A 16,518-nucleotide genomic window follows, 5' to 3' on the forward strand; every position below is an offset into this window, starting at 1 on the left:
TCTAGGCTCTAAATTTGTTCCCTGATTTTTGTGTGGATTCTTGGGGTGATTAGTATTGCTTCTGTTTTGATTTGATTAATAAACTTCTCTTCTTACTAAAAGAAAAGCAATGGGATGAAAAAATAACTATTGTGTCTGTTGCTTGACTTTATGAGTTCTGAGTCTCTCTCCCCTCCAAACCCCTGAACTACTGGACGCCTTTGAACCCTCACTACCCTGAGAGCAAAGTCCAGAGAGGGTGTACAGAGCCCAGTTGGCAAAACCAGAAAAAAGACAAACTCCAGGACACCACGGCAAATGACCTCCACCACCTCCGCTGTGACCCAGTAGCCCCTGCTGGCCTCCTAACACCTATTGTGAACCTTGGGGGAGGGGGCAAACTATTGAGTGCTGGATCAGTACATTGGGGCTTGAATTGCTGCTGTCCACCCATAGCCCACAAAAGCTACTGAACTGGATTGGGACACCCAGGCTACTGAACCGGATAGGCACTTACTTCGTTTTCTAACTAGTGTCCTATTCATCTTCACCCATCCAATCCTCACCCATTCCTTTGACCAGTAAACCCATGTACTCAACTCTTCCTGGATGATGAATTCTCCTCAGAACTGTTAGAAATGGGGTCTCTAGCTGGCAGTCTGTTTGCACCCTGTCCAAGTAGGGACCCTCACTCTAAAGGAGATACCCATCTCGGAAAACCCCTACTCACCCCCTTGGTAGCTTGGCACAAGCAGTCAGGCTTATCTCAGTAGCAATGGTTAAAGCCAACATTTATCTGTGTAAAACAAGACCAAAACAAGAAAAATCTGACATACATTAATAAAGATAGGAATTTTGCAAAAATTAACTTAAAAATCCAGTTCCTTGAAGTCGAGAGCTCCGTCTGGGGCTATCACGGCATCGTGAACAACAAATCCAACAGTTCAGGCAGGCCACGCGTCACTGGCCAGCTACGGTGTCAGGAAGATCCACAAACAGTACCTTGGAAATGTAGGCATCATGATCCTCTGCATGAGATCTGGAGTGAGGCGTCATTGGCATCACAGGCGTTGGTTCCGGAGGTAGGTGCAGGGGTCGTCAGGCCCTTGAAAAAACACACGTTGCAGATCGAACTCCAGGCTGATGACGAAGTCAGGAACGCTGGTGTAGATGGTGTCGGCACTGCGGTACAAAGCGGGATGATGTGACGTGCGGTGCCCACAGGTCACTGGGGCAAGCAGAGACTCAGTGACGGCGTCCTGCAGCATCGGTGAGACCAAGGCTGCGGTGTGAAATGGGGCGGTGCAATGTGCTTTGTCTCCAGGTCATGGTGCAGGCAGCTGAGTCATCAATGCTGAAGCCCTGACATTGGTAGGCCCAAGGCTGCGATGCAGCACAAGGTGGGCTCCATCCATCGCCCACGGGCGTCTGTTGACGATTCTGGTGGACCGGGGCTGCGGTGCGGGATGAGACGGTGCTTTGTGTACCTCACGAGCAGTGTCCACAGGCCACATTGCAGGCAGCAGCGACTGTGTTAGTGTGGAGCGTCAGGGATGCCAAGGCTGCAGTGTGAGCAAGGTGATGCGGAGTGCGGGGCCCACAGGTCACAGTGCTAGCAGTGGCTCGGTGACAGCATCAGGTGGCGGTGGCAGTGGGGCCAGGGTTGCAGTGCTACGTGGGGAATGGCTCCGGGTGGTGTCGTCGGGTCACGGTGCAGGCAGCAGCATCTTTGACGGTGCTCTTATCTTCTGTTGCAGTACAAAACACACAGTTACCAGTAAGGAAACTTCACAAGCAGGATACACAGCAAGGCCCAGTCTTTGTTCTCTTTAAGGCAGAAGCAGCGACTGCAGGCCAACCCAGCAAAGCACACACAGCAAAGGGGCAGTACTCCTCCTCCAGCTCTTCAGCTCTTCTCCTTGGCAGAGGTTTCTCTTAATCCAGAAACGTTCTAAAAGTCTGGGGTTTTGGGTCCACTACTTATACCCAGTTCTGCCTTTGAAGTAGGCAGACTTCAAAGGAAAGTCTCTGTTGTTGACAAGATCCATTTTGCCAGGCCTGACCCCAGACACACACCGGGGGTTGGAGACTGCATTGTGTGAGGACAGGCACAGCCCTTTCAGGTGCAAGTATCAGCTCCTCCCTACCTAATGTCCTCCAGGATACTGAGGATTGCAGGCTACAACTCAGCTTCCTTTGTGTCACTGTCTAGAGGGAATTCACAGCAGCCCAACTGTCAGTCTGTCCAGATGTGGAATACACAAGCAGGCAGAGGGGCAGAACGGTTTAAGCAAGAAAATGCCCACTTTCTGAAAGTGGAATTTTCAAACTGACAATGTAAAAATCAGGTGTATTTTTTAATTGTGAGTTCAGTGACCCCAAACTCCACATCTCTATCTGCACTTAAAAGATATTTAAAGGCAGTCCCCATGTTAACCTATGAAAGAGATAGGTCTTGCAACAGTGAAAAATGAATCTGGCAGTACTTTACTGTCAGGACATGTAAAACACATCAGTATATGTCCTACCTTTAACATACACTGCACCCTGCCCATGGGGCTACCTAGGGCCTTCCTTAGGGGTGACTTAAATGTAGTAAAAGGGAAAGTTTTGGCCTGCCAAGTGTGTAAACGTGCCCGGTCAAATTGGCAGTTTAAAACTGCTCACACAGACACTGCAGTGGCAGGTCTGAGAAATGTTCACAGGGCTACTGATGTGGGTGGCACAATCAGTGCTGCAGGCCCACTAGTAGCATTTTATTTAGAGGCCCTGGGCACGCATAGTGCACTTCACTAGGGACTTATGAGTAAATCAGACATGCCAATCATGGATAAACCAATCACCAATACAATTTTACATACGAAGCACTTGCACTTTAGCACTGATCAGGAGTGGTAAAGTGCCCAGAGACAATAAACCAGCAAAAACAGAGTCCAGCATGCCCTAAAAACAGGAGGTCATCAGGCAAAAAGAGAGGGGAAACACGCCAAAAGATGCCAGGTCTAACAAGAACCCACACCTACTACTAGCCTATCCTCAAAATAAGCAGCTGGTCCCTGATTTAGTTAAGTCACATATGTAAGAAGCCTATTGGTATTTAATTGGTGAATCATCCCTTCTAAATACGTGTCCAATGCACTCCCACCATCCTTCTCCAAACCATTTAGTTAGTCAGAACGTATTTTTACATTTTCTCCCCTCAAGGCAAATCTATCCTTGCAATCTTTTCTCCTCCTGGTCCAAACAGCTCTTCAGCTAACCAGTCTATTGTAGTACAACAGCCTCAGAAATGCGTTTGGAGAGCCCTGCAATCTGTATCTGTTGTCTGACAGGCTCTTTCTAATCCTCCATCTTGCATACTCAAAATCACACATGCCACATTAATGTATCACATGGCTGATGTGAGGAAAATGATTACACAAGACTGACAGAGCATTTTGAACACTGCAGTTTTACACTTCATAAACGTGGCCAAAGGACACTGGAGCACTTTATGTGAGCACCAGATTGCATTACACAAGATTAGATACATTTTGTTTAAGGCATGGAGGGATTAAGTGATTTGGCTATATTCATAGGATGCTGAGCAGAAATTGGCACTCAAACCTGGTCCCCAGTTCCAAAGTCGGCAGCCCTGGCCGTAACACCACATCTACTCCCTCCTGCCATTACTGTCAGTTCCTCATAGCCTAGAGAGCAGACAGTATTCACACCAGTAAAGAGGGGTTGCACATAATGTGCCCATCAACACCATGAAGTCCTGCTCTGAGAAACTGTCACACTGGAGCACTCAGATCACACATATGATTTCTGTGTGTGGGGGATAAACAGTAACTCACTATTGAGAACACAAGTGAGGTGTACACGCACCCCAGAGCCATGCCGGGGACCAACACATACAGAGACACATGTATGAGGCTTTTTTGTATTTACAAAAGGTCTGATTCTCACAATCTGGCCATTTGTGACAGCAGAAAGGATTTTTGTTTGAATTAAACCCAAACTGCCATTCAATAACACGTTACTGAATCCCAATTTTAGTCTTCAACCAAATACTGAATCAATATTTGGAAACTCAGCACAAAAACGTATACACTTACAAAAGAAAACTGTAACATAGTGTGATGAAATGTGAGAAGAAAGGGATGCACACTAAGATGTAACTTTGGGCCCTAAACAAGCCCCTTCCAAATACCGAATCACAGACCCAAACTGCAATGCTGTAACAAGTTACCGAATCACAAATTGGCTTCTACACATTTAAAAATGCTTTTTGCGACTCCCCCCAAAAGAAACTTTGTAAAAATGGCCCAAGATAAGGTATACAGACCGGGATGGTTGCATATTAAGGGATATACTCTATGATGGTTACATAATAAGGGATACAGTCCAGGATGGTAGCATAATAACGGACACAGTCTTCCGTAGTAGCATAATAAGCCTTTGCTTAAAAATGTAAAGTAAAAGCAGTGTAACTACACTCTCTTCTATTGTATGGAGAATGTCCTGTCTCCCCATTGTAAGTAATCTACCATCTAACTAACATTTTATTAGGAACTGGGTCAGCTGCGTTTTGGGGTGATGAATCAGTGAAGGAAATAGAAGGTCTACTTCTTAAGTGGCAATCAATGAAAGTGCCTTAGCAGCCATGTGATTTTTGGAGATCAGCACACGGCATCAAAACTTTATATTATCAGTGGTGTATTGGGTACGTAAATTGCTAAATGCTGAATTTGTTTTCTAAAACTTTTAAATGAAAAATGGTTGTACTGTACAGGAATGGTCAGACCAAAATAACAACTATATTTGTATTTTCACTTTGCTAAAGACAGGTCAGGTTTTTGGGAAAAGTGTGGTATACTGAAGAATTTACCCCAAAGGTTCAACCACTGAAACCAATTATCAATTTCCCTCGTAGACAATGGAAGACCCCAAACACAAACTGCCATACACCCATTCCCCTTTGATCCTGAAGGACATCACATGGTCTTCTACTGGCCAGGTGGTGGCAAACAAAGACATGTTATAGTGAGGGACACTGAGAAACACTGAGGTGACTGGCAATGAGTTTATTCTTCACAAATTAGAATAATCTTCCTTCACATGATGATTTCACAGAAAAGCACAAATCAAACTCCTCACTCACACTTTCAAGGTACTACATAACACTGGCCCAGCATATCTCAACAATCCCATCTGCTTTCACAAACCTTCCAGGCACCTTTGCTCATCCGGACTCTTACTTGGACTCATTCCGCAGATACAGGAAACCAAATTCAGCAGTAAAAACGTCTCCCACTTCACTCCTAAAGCGTGAAAAGACTTGCTGCTGCACATAAGATCCTCCTTTGAGTACTCCCAATAGGACATAGGTTTGGCCAGAATCACACCTGCTCAGCGCCACAATACCTTCTAAGGTTGTGGTGCACGCAGGGGATGGGCAAACTGAAAAAAATTGAAGGTTGCAAGTTTGGAAAAAGGGTATGCAAAACTCTGGAAGTAAGATAGTACTTTCTGGCCTCGAATGTCTTTATAAACTGCTCATCAAGGTGCTTACCAAGCAGCCAGGAAGTGAAGCTTGAGCAGGATAACTACCAAATGATCTTGCATTCAGTGAGCAAAATATGTCTTTTAAGGAAGCCAAGACCTCCTGCTTTTAAAGAGATGGACAGGATTGAAGTTGAAACTACATCATACAATAGCAGCACAACACATTATTGAAACGAAAATATCTAGTGCATTCTATGGCATCCTATCTATAATAAAAATCATACAAGAGGGTTTCAGATTCATAAAGGGAGACCAGATTTTCTTGTCCTAAAGAACAAGTTACCTACCTTTGGTAATGCCTTATCTGGTAGAGACTTTATCTAGCAGCAGCAACTAGGAGCACAGAGTCAAGATGTGTACTAACCACTGGTGTGAAAAAACCTAAGGTCCTAAAAGGGGCGTCCCTTACACCTGAACCAGTTTGCAGAGCGGTGAGGACAGGAGGGACGGTAAAGAATCTGCAGCTAAGGCACTACTTCATCTGACAGAGAAGTCTAGGCACAGATTCCTCACTTCGGAATAGATACCCAGGCAATACCTCCTGGAAAGTGGGCATGTGAATCCAATTATATTAAAAAATTCTGTCGGACCGAATGGGCGACATAACAGTTGTGACGGACCTGACTGTGGAGTTGGTAATGTTCTGTGAACGTGTGCTGAGACACCTGGGTCGCTGCCTGACAGACATCCAGGAGAGTAACGTTAAGTGCTGTGTAAAATTAGATTGTTGGTTGGCTGGGATGTGAACCCCGGTCAAGCAACAGCCACAATCCCTCGCAGGGCGAACCACAAAATGTCACTAAATTAACCTGTGCTTAACCCTGGGTAGCTTGGCGCAAAAGGCAGTCAGGCTTAACCTAGAGGCCATTTGTAAAGTACTGATGCTGCACTCAAACAGCAATAAAGTAAAAACATATCACAAAAAAATCCCAAACATAATTTAGACAATTTGGGCACATTTTTATAAATCATTTGACACCAAAACTGCACAAATCCAATCAGTAGAACTGGTGTTATGAATTTGGAAGTTTAGTTCAAAATAGCACACAAAAGATAAAAAAAGAAAGCACTAACCGCAGACATTGGGTCACCCTTAGCACCACTAACAAGGGTCCAGGAGTGTATGGAGACAGGACTCACTCAAGCTGGGTCTGGGTCCAGGTGTGTGCTCAAGGTGGTGGGAGCCTGTTTGGTCCTTGTGGCTCTGAACAGAAGGCCAGCAAACTAGCCCTTGGAGTCACTTCTGGTAGGCCTGGGTGCAGATGTAGATGCAGAGATCAACACCGGCGCGGGCCTCTTGGTTTTGAAGGCAGGCCCAAGCACCAAAGCAGACCTTCCAGGTACAGCAGAAGTCTGAGAGAATTCACAGCAGGTCAGCAGGCAGTCCTCTGAGAGTCCTTCTGCAGGTCCAGAAGCAAACTGAGGAGTGGGTCTGAGAGTCCTATTTTCATACCCTGTTGTCCTGCTCCTGGAAAGTTTCAGTGAAGTGCTTGGAGTTTCATGCCTCTCCTGCCCTGGTTCCAAGCTGCCTGCAGTGATCATATAGGGTTATTAGGCCTATTGTGAGGACACATTGCGCAGCCTATCCAGATGCAAGGGGGGGGGGGGGCTGGGCTCAGCTCCACCACCCCCCTCATCAAACAAGTTAAAGACCCATTGAGGCACACCTAATGCCACCACTGTATGACTGCCTGTAGTCTGTCAGCTACACCCAGTCAATCAACCAATATTTACTTTATATCAGTTTATAGAAACCATGAATGTAAAACATACATAATAAGTCAAAAAGATACATACAAAACATAAAAATACATTTACAATACAAAGCCAGACATGGCTGGCAGTAGAAACCATCAAAAAGTATAGGATTGGAGACTACAAATAATAAGCTCTTTATGTACATGTACAAGCATATGAAGGAAATACATATATTAAGAGCAAGAAACCCTAATTTGAACCATTAGACCTCTTTGTCAAGCTTTCCAGATTTAATTCTTCAAGCCCAAAGAAAACACTTGGAGGTGGCAAAGAGAATTTGTCACATCTAAGGAGCCTATGAGCTTCCCAATAATGTGTAGCACATAATAGTGTGCAAATGGGGACAATCAACCTCCTTCTAGGAATCACATAGCCTGGGCAGACGAACAGAAAATGTTCTTCCATCTCTGAAAGGATCCGGCAAAAAGGGCAATTAACAGATGATATAGTGATATTTGCTCAATTTGCTGTAAACAATGTACACTGTAGAATGCAAATTCTGAATTTAATTGAAAAGCTTTTTGCTTTACTGGGCCTGATCCTAGCCATGTAGAGCTCAAAGAAGGGACATGAGGAATTTATCAGTAAGGCTCCCCTCTTTTTGATTGTTCCATAACTTGGATAGCAAAGATTCCCAAAATGTTTTCTTCTACTTATAAACTATATATTTTCCCATTGACATTGGGGATTGCCATACTTCCTCCATTTTCGCTATGCGGAGGTATTTGATCTTCTAGAGCCAAGGAGTAAGTGCACTTTTGTCTAATTTGATGAGTTCAGTTAAAGCATCACAGTAGGACACCAGCTCCGCTGCAGTCTCCAGTCGTATTTAATACATCAGGGTTTTTAGGAGGACCCCTGAGTCTACCATGCTCAATGCTAGGTCAAAGCATACATATGTCAAAGGCGTGCAAGAAGGCAAGTTAGGCAATGACCTAACAAATTCATTTTCAGCTAAGACCAGGGAAGAGGCATTAGTGATACCCCATACTGATTCACCAGAGGTTGCCCTAGCCAGAACAGTTGCCCTGAAAACTTCAAGAACAGGTGAGACCATTCCACTAAAAGTAGCCTTATATTGCCTAACAGATGCCAACTTATGAGGCAAAACACCTCTGCTTTTTTGTATCTGTGGAATCCAAGACAAATTTTGGGAAAAACTAACACAGAGAGAGTCAAATCTCTTGACTTGTTCTAGGGGACACCCTTCCAACAACAAATTACCTCTAAAGGAACGATGGTGGTTAAACACCATGAATTTTGATTTTGCCACATTAATCTCAAGACCACTAGATATGCAGAAACAAACAAATCTATCCAAGGGGACCGGGAGGCCCATTGGTGTTCGAGAAAGCAGCAGCGTGTCATCAGCAAACATCAGTACAGGAGTACTGATGCCTGCAGATTTCGGCACGTCGTGATTACAGTTAGCCTGCCACTCAATTACGCCATTGATGTATAGGCTAAAAAGCGTGGGGGCTAGTACACATCCCTGTCTTACACCATGCTTTATCAGGATTCCAGATGTGAGATCGCCATCCGTATGCCATCTCACTTGTCCATAAGTCTCTAACACACTCCAAAGTTTTTCCCTGGGGACAAGGTCGAAAGCCACCCTCAAATCCATGAAGGCCACATATAAGTGGCCCCGCTTTAAAACAACACCTGATCCAGTGTGCTGATGCTGACCTTACTTCTGAATCCTGCCTGGCAGTCTGAGAGAATATGATGATCTGATATCCATAACAGGAGTCTTGATAGGACCTTTCTACAAAAAAGTTTTGGCTGTGGTTGATCAAGCTCATTGGCCTACAATTGGCGGGAACGTCCCACCTCTCCTTCTTAAAGCTGTGACTCAAGACAGGCTGCAGGCACAAACGGCTAAGGGCAGGAAAATGCCAACTTTATAAAATTGTAATGATAAATCTGACTTTTCCATTAAAGAGGGTTTATCATTGAAATTCCATAGGCACCACACGTGACATATCTTTCTCCTCTCATTGAGGAATTACAGCTTATTAATATAATAAGGAATCCCCAATGTTATCCTAAGGGATGGGTAGGCCTCACAGTTTGGGATTTTTTCACTACAAGGGCATGTAAAACTTAAAAGTACATGTCCTACCTTTTAATTACACTGCACCCTGTCCTAGGGGCTACCCATGGACAACTTTAGGGTTGAATTATATGTAATAAAAGGGGAATTTAAGTCTTGGCAAGGGGGTTTAAATGCCAAGTCAACATGGCAGTGTGACACTGCATTCCGGCTGCAATGGCTTGCCTGGGACATGTTTTGAAGTGCTATTTAAGTGGGTGGCATGATAAGTCCTGCAGGCTCATTTGCCACCCTAACTGTGCCGGGTATGCCCAGAGATGGGTCCCAGGCTCAAGGTGCCACTGGATACAAGCTAGCCTGGCTGATGGGGGTTGATACCCTGAAACCGGTCCCAGGATGCTTGTTTCTGGTCAAGGAAGGACCTGTCCTGGCAGTTCAGGCAGGAGTGTTCCCATGAGGAGCGGGGTCAAGACTGATTTGCATACGGCTGGGTCCAAACTTGGGTGGCATGGTGGGAAAAAAACATTGGATAGGGATGCAGCCCGAGCAATTGCCAATGGCTGAGATTAATTCAAGCATTCCATCCATCATCTTGTTGTTTTTGCAGGCCCACTAGTAGCCCTGGATAAATAGTATACCACTCTACAAGGGACTTATAAGTGAATCAAATATGCCAATCAGGTAAATGGCAATCAACCATGTTTAGGGGAGTGAATACAAGCACTGCAGAACTGGTTAGCAGTGGTAAAGTGCAAAGAGTCCTAAGGCCAACAAAAGCAAAACTCCAGGCAAAATAGAGGCAAGCAGGCAAAATGTTTAGGGGAAGACCACCCTAACGATAACAGATCTAACACGTGCGAACACAGTGGTTGCAGTCTTGGCTCTAGTAAAGTGAGGCCACAATCCCTCAAGGAGCTGTTTCTTGCCAGTGTGTAGCAGATTATAATGCACAGGACAATCCATCATGAGATGGTTCTTTTCTGTAAGGCTTTCCTTTTGTTTGCTCATACATGACCTACAAAGAGTTGAATGTGCACCCAGAATTCTCTTGTGCAGACAAGTTACAACAACAATGGTCTTTTTAGGTACAAGGAGTTAGGTATGTCCTCTGCTTTAGGGGGATGAAGTACAGCAAAGAATGTTGGCAAGGTGTTTTTTTGACCTACACAGAAATAGTTACAATCTTTAGAAGGAAGGGGGCACGTGTCCGGAGGACCAGTTTGCCTGGGTTAAAAGTGGTACAAGGAGGGTGTGCTGAGAGCACTTGTAGTTCACTGACCCTCCTAGCCGATATTATGGCCACTAAAAAGGCAGTTTTGAAGTTCAGCAGCCTAAGAGGACAATTGTGTAAAGGCTTGAATAGACCATACATGAGAAAGGTAAGGACCAGGTTGAGGTCCAACTTAGGCATGATAAAGGGCTTAGGTATAAACATATGTTGCAGGCCTTTGAAGAACCTAGCAAAAACAGGTGACTTAAAAAGAGACGGTTGGTCAGGCAGTCACAAAAATGCTAAGATGGCAGACAGGTAACCCTTAAATATGCTCAAAGCAGAGCCCTGCTGGGCCAAAGACAGTGAAAACAAAAGAATGCATGAAAGAGGTGCAGTTAGCAGGTCAACATTGTTGAAGGCGCACCATGATACAAACTTTTCCCAACAGCAGGAGTATACCGTTCTGGTGGAGGACGCCTGATTTCATGAATAACAACAGACCTCAGGGGGAAGGTCCAAAGCTGTCAACTGTCGCCACTCAACCTCCACGCACAGAGGTGGAGACTGCATAGGTTTGGGTGCAGAACCCTGCCCTGATGCTGCAACAGAAGATCCTCCCAAAGAGGCACCTCGAACAGGCAGCGTGATCGGAGGACAGATAGTCATGCTCAACAGTTCGGTATACCAAACTCTCCATGCCCATATCAGGAGCCACAAGAATTAACTAGGCTTGGTCCTTCCTGTTCGTCTTGAGAACTCTGGGCAAGAGTGGTATTGGCGGAAAGGCTTACAGGAGGCCAGAGCTCTACTTAAGGCAAAAAGCATCTTCAAGCGAGGACCACCTTGGAAACTCCAGCGTGCAATACTGCTGACATTGTGTGTTCTCTGTGGTGGCTAGAAGATCTAACCAAGGCTCTCCCCACTGCTGAAAGAGACCTTGGGCAACTCCAGGTGGAAATACCTTGCTTGATCCGCTAAGCATTTTTGGCTTAATTTGTCCGCCCTAGTTTTGCCTGAGCCCTGACATTCCAGCCAGGTCCAGAGATGCATAGCCTCATGACACTAGGTCCACAATCCCACTCAGCCCTGTTTGGTGGAGTACCACAAGGTGGTGGTGTTGTCCACTTGCACCAGCCTTTGCTTGTTCAAAGGAAAAAAGGCTTTTAATATGAAAACAATCACCCAAAGCTCCAACAGGTTTATGTGAAGCTTGGACACCTCCAGAGACCAGAGTTCTCTGATCTCCATTCCCAGATTGCCACCTCAGCCCAGAGGTCCTGCATCTGTAGCTACAGTCAACTCTGGCTGGGGAAGGGACAGGGGTCTTCCACTAACCCAATCGCAGTGAGTTAGCCACGACTGGAGGTACTTTGAAGTTCCCTCTGAGATCTGGACCATGTCCGAGAGATTTGCATCATGCTGCACCCATTAGGCCTTTAGGTCCCACTGCAGAGCCCGCATATGCAGTGGGCATGTGTCACCAGCATTATGAAGGCCATGAGACCCAACAGCCTCAGAGTCAGTCTCACCAAAATCAGGGATAGATGCTGAAACACTGATATCATAGCAAGATCTATAATATCAATATCATGGCCTGAATATCCTAAACTCTTCATTTGGGAGGATAGGCCCGAACATGCACCATCTCCAGAGCAGCTCAGATGAAAAGGAGTATCTGAGAGGGAATCAGGTGTGACTCTGGCATGTTAATAGTGAACCCCAGTGAGTACAGGAGGTTTGCCATAGTCTGAAGGAGGGAGACGACTGCCTGAGGCAAGCTCACCTTCAAAAAACAGTCATCAGGTAGGGGAATCCCTGACCTCCGGAGATGTGTTATAACCACTGCCATCTCTTTGGTGAACATCCAAGGAGCGCTGGTAAGGCCAAAATGAAGCACACCAAACTGAAAGTGCTTGTGTCCGACATCAGTAATGGCATTAGATTGCCATTTTGTTTTGGACATAAGTATTTTTTTTAAACGGGGATTGCTTTTGTTCACAGACTTTTGAAGACCATTGCAATGATCTTTGGAAGATGCTGATTTCAGACCGGGGCATGATCTGGGTTTCATTGTCCTGATTTACTTCTGATTTATTCTTCTCTCCTTGGTGACCGTTCCCCTTTTTTACTGTTGCTACCATTACTTTTTGGTCCTGATAATGACCCTCTCAAATCACTCTTAATAGGGTTGAAATATTGATATATGAATTGGTGGACTGATAGGATTTAAAATGATTTATGTATTGTACTCTAATTTTGAATCCTGCTAAAAACCTTTAAGTTTGTCAGCCCCTAGAGGTGAATGTACGTAAATGTTGTATGCATATCTGTGTAAAGCACCACAGCACCACTTTTTCACTAATGACACTATTCACTTTCACTGCCTCATTATTTGGAGGGCCTGCAATGTGATATGGTATACTGAAGTATAATAAGTTTCTGATTCCAATCGTATATTTTTTAATCTACTTCTAATGCCCGTATCCTGTCTCTGGCTCTCTGCACTTCTGAATAGAGCAAGGAGAGATAGTCCTCCAATTGTAAGTGAGTGGAATGGGTAGAGGGGGAGTCACAAAAGGGTGGGCGAAGCCCCTTTGGACTATCTCTAGCACCCAATGGCTGATGTTACTGGCCAACAGTGGGGGAGGTGATGGCATATCCTGCCCCCAATTGGGTGCCTAAGTTAGAGGGTGGACCAAAGAAGGTTTGGAGGCAGCAGCTACAGGAGAGGGGAGTGACCTGACCACTGGCTACCTGTCCCATGTGATATGTGGGACCCATGTCCTCGGCCACGTAAAGACTGGAAAACCTGTTGGCTGTGGTAGCTGGGAGGGTATGGGGTTGAAGACCCCTTCCATGGTTATGAAAGTGGTGGAGGCAAAATGGGGTTATCGAGGGGCCACTGACAAGCCCAAGGACCTGGTCGTAGCTCTGCTACCCTTGAAGCGTATCAGTGGTGCTGAATTTGCCTCGTCTCCACATAGGCAAGACCATCAAAGGGCATGTCCATGAGGGAAGCCTGGACATCCCCTGAAAACCAGATGTTCTCAGGAAGGCGGGCCCACAAGGGCACCAATAATGAAACTGCTCTTGCTAATGAGTTGGTTGTGTCAAGTCTACATCTGATGTAGAACTTTGCTGCATCTCTCCTATCTGCAATTGCCTGAGAGAGTATGGCCCAGGCCTCCTCCAGGACCATAGGCAGCACTTGTGCAACCAAATCCCATAGTGTATGGGAATAACTGCCCAATCGAAATGCAGTGTTCGCTGACCTTGGTGCCAAGCTGGTGGAAGAGAACATTCGTTTACCAAAGTTGTCCAGTCTCTTGGATTCCCTATCCAGTGGAGTGGTAGGTAATGCACCTGGGTGAATGAAAGATGAGGAGCCTTGGACCACCAAGCTATTTGGGGCGGGGTACTGGCTAAGGATCCCCAGGAGCAAGGTGATGGCAGCAGGAAATCACCATAATCACAAGAGCCCCTGTGCAGGGCTTGGACCAGGGCCGAAGTATGATGGTCATAAGGGCTTCATTAAACGGGAGTATGGGCTCTGAGGGGGTAACGTCCAGCTGAAGCAATTCTGTCAAAACACTAGTCTTGACTGCCATAGAGGGTAAGTTGAGGATCAGGACCTCAGCAGCCCTGAGCGCCAACATAGCAAAAGAGACTCCCTGCTCCGTAGCCACAATAGGAGGGGAAACCAAGTCAGTGTTAGGTGACGTGTCCAACTCTCTGGCCTCATCCAGTTCCAAATAACAATTGTTCTCCTCAACTAGTTCTTCTCCATAAGGGTCCATAAACCCCTCCCAATACGATTTCTGATGCACCCAGTGATAAAGTGGCGGTAATACCACCAACATGCTGGCTGTAACTACCGCCAAATTATGACCATGGCTGTGAGAACTCAGATAGACAGCCACTTTACCACTCCAACTACCAGGGCGAAAACAACAACCACCACGGCGGTAGCCACCAACAGACAGGCAAAAGTCAATGTTCCGCCCACCATATTAACACCCTGGAAACCGCAACCTTTTCTGGGGCGGTACCAACAACATCAAAAGCCTGGTGGAAACACTGCACAGAAGGGAAAGGACTCACCTTTGGAGACACAGGGAAGAACCACACCGCCATTGTAGGAGGCTGGCCTGGTTTGTAGTGGGTACCTTGGGTACATACACCTTATACCAGGTCCAGTTATCCCTTATTAGTGAAGTAGTAGTGTTCTAGCAGCTTAGGCTGATAGAGGTAGCTATAGCAGAGCAGCTTAGGCTGAACTAGGAGACATGCAAAGCTCATGCAATACCACTTATAATTACACAGTACTTATACACAAGTAAAGACAATACTCGGTGTTACAAAAAATAAAGGTAGTTTATTTGGGTGACAGTACCATAAATATCTTAGAGGCAATACTCCTTCTGGAGGTAAGTATTACACACAATATATACACTAGACACCAAAATAAGGCAAGTAATTAGACATAGGATAGTGCAAACAATAGGAAATGCTGTAGAATGCAATGGGAGAAAATAGGTCTAGGGGCAACACAAACTATATACTAAGAAAGTGGAATGCGAATCACGAATTCACCTGCTAGACAATTGTAGTGCGTGCAGAATCGCTGGGAGAGTAAGAATACACTAAAGGTAAGTAAATTACCCCACCCCAGAGCCCAGAAAAGCAGGAGTAAAGTACTGCAAGTTTCCTTAGGACACACTACACCTCGTGATTGGATTATTGCAGTAACCAACCAAGTGTGCAAACAACAACTGCTGGATTCCTGGAACTGAAGACCTGCAAAAGAAGCGGACCGAGTCCAGAAGTTGAAAGAAGTTCTAGGAAGGGCAGGAGCCCCTGCCAACCCAGAAGAGGGTGCAAAAGAAGAGTCCCCGGTTGGACGAAGACTGCAGGAATGAACCCTAGGAAGACGCCTGTAGGTTCCTGCATGAAGCAGAGAATGTCCCACGACGTGAAGATGGATGCAGACGTGATTTTGTGTTGGAAGTCGCCAACAAGCCTTGGTTATGACAAATATGCGTTTTGCGTCAAAATGGTACTGGCTGGATCCAGGAGGGACCTGGGGGCCTCAACTCTGTGTGAGGAGGAAGAGGGGGCTCTCAGCACTTTAGAGAGCCCTCAGGATGCCAGGCAGCACCCACAGGAGTCCCAGAACACGGGGACAAAGGAGGTGCAAAATGCGGTTGTTGCAGCACAACAAAGGAAGGTCCCACGCCGCTGGAGAACAACTCAGCGAGTTGAGCGTCACAGGATGGAGTGCTGGGGACCTGGGCCAGGCTGTGCACAAAGGAATTTTGCAAATAGAGCACAGAGGCCTCAGGAGGTGAAGACACAGTGGTACTGTTGCTCTCAGGGAAGGCAAGGTCTTACCTCCTCCAAATTGCGTCAGCAGGACCTCGGGATAGTCTATTTCGATGGGGTCCACCCTCTCTGTCCTTAGGAGCACGCTCGTCGCTGTGAGAGGAGTCCAAGGGTACCGGTCGTCATCTTCGAAGGTGCCTGCATGAGCAGGGTAGTGACTCCGTCACCCCACAGGAGATTTCAATGGCCCTTATGGTGCAGGATGAAGACAGGGAGTCCTCAGTGCGTGCACACCATGGAAACTGTTGCAGTTGCTAGCTGGATCTGAAGTTGCAGAGGAAAAGTATCCCTATTGAATACTTTGTTGCTGTTACAGCGGTTCCTGGAGCAGGCTGCAGTTGATCCGAGGTCAGAGGATGAAGTAGTAGTTGCGGAGGATTCCTGCTGGAAATGTGCAAGTAGAATCTGAAGAGAACCCACAGGAGAGACCCTAAATAGCCCTGAGAGGGGGATTGGCTACCTTATTAGGTAAGGACCTATGAGGAGGGGTCTTTGACATCACCTGCTGGCACTGGCCACTCAGAGCCCTCCAGAGTGCCCCCACACCTTGCAAAGCAAGATGGCTGAAGTCTGGGACACA

Source organism: Pleurodeles waltl, chromosome 1_2, assembly GCF_031143425.1.
Source record: "Pleurodeles waltl isolate 20211129_DDA chromosome 1_2, aPleWal1.hap1.20221129, whole genome shotgun sequence".
Lineage (NCBI taxonomy): Eukaryota > Metazoa > Chordata > Amphibia > Caudata > Salamandridae > Pleurodeles > Pleurodeles waltl.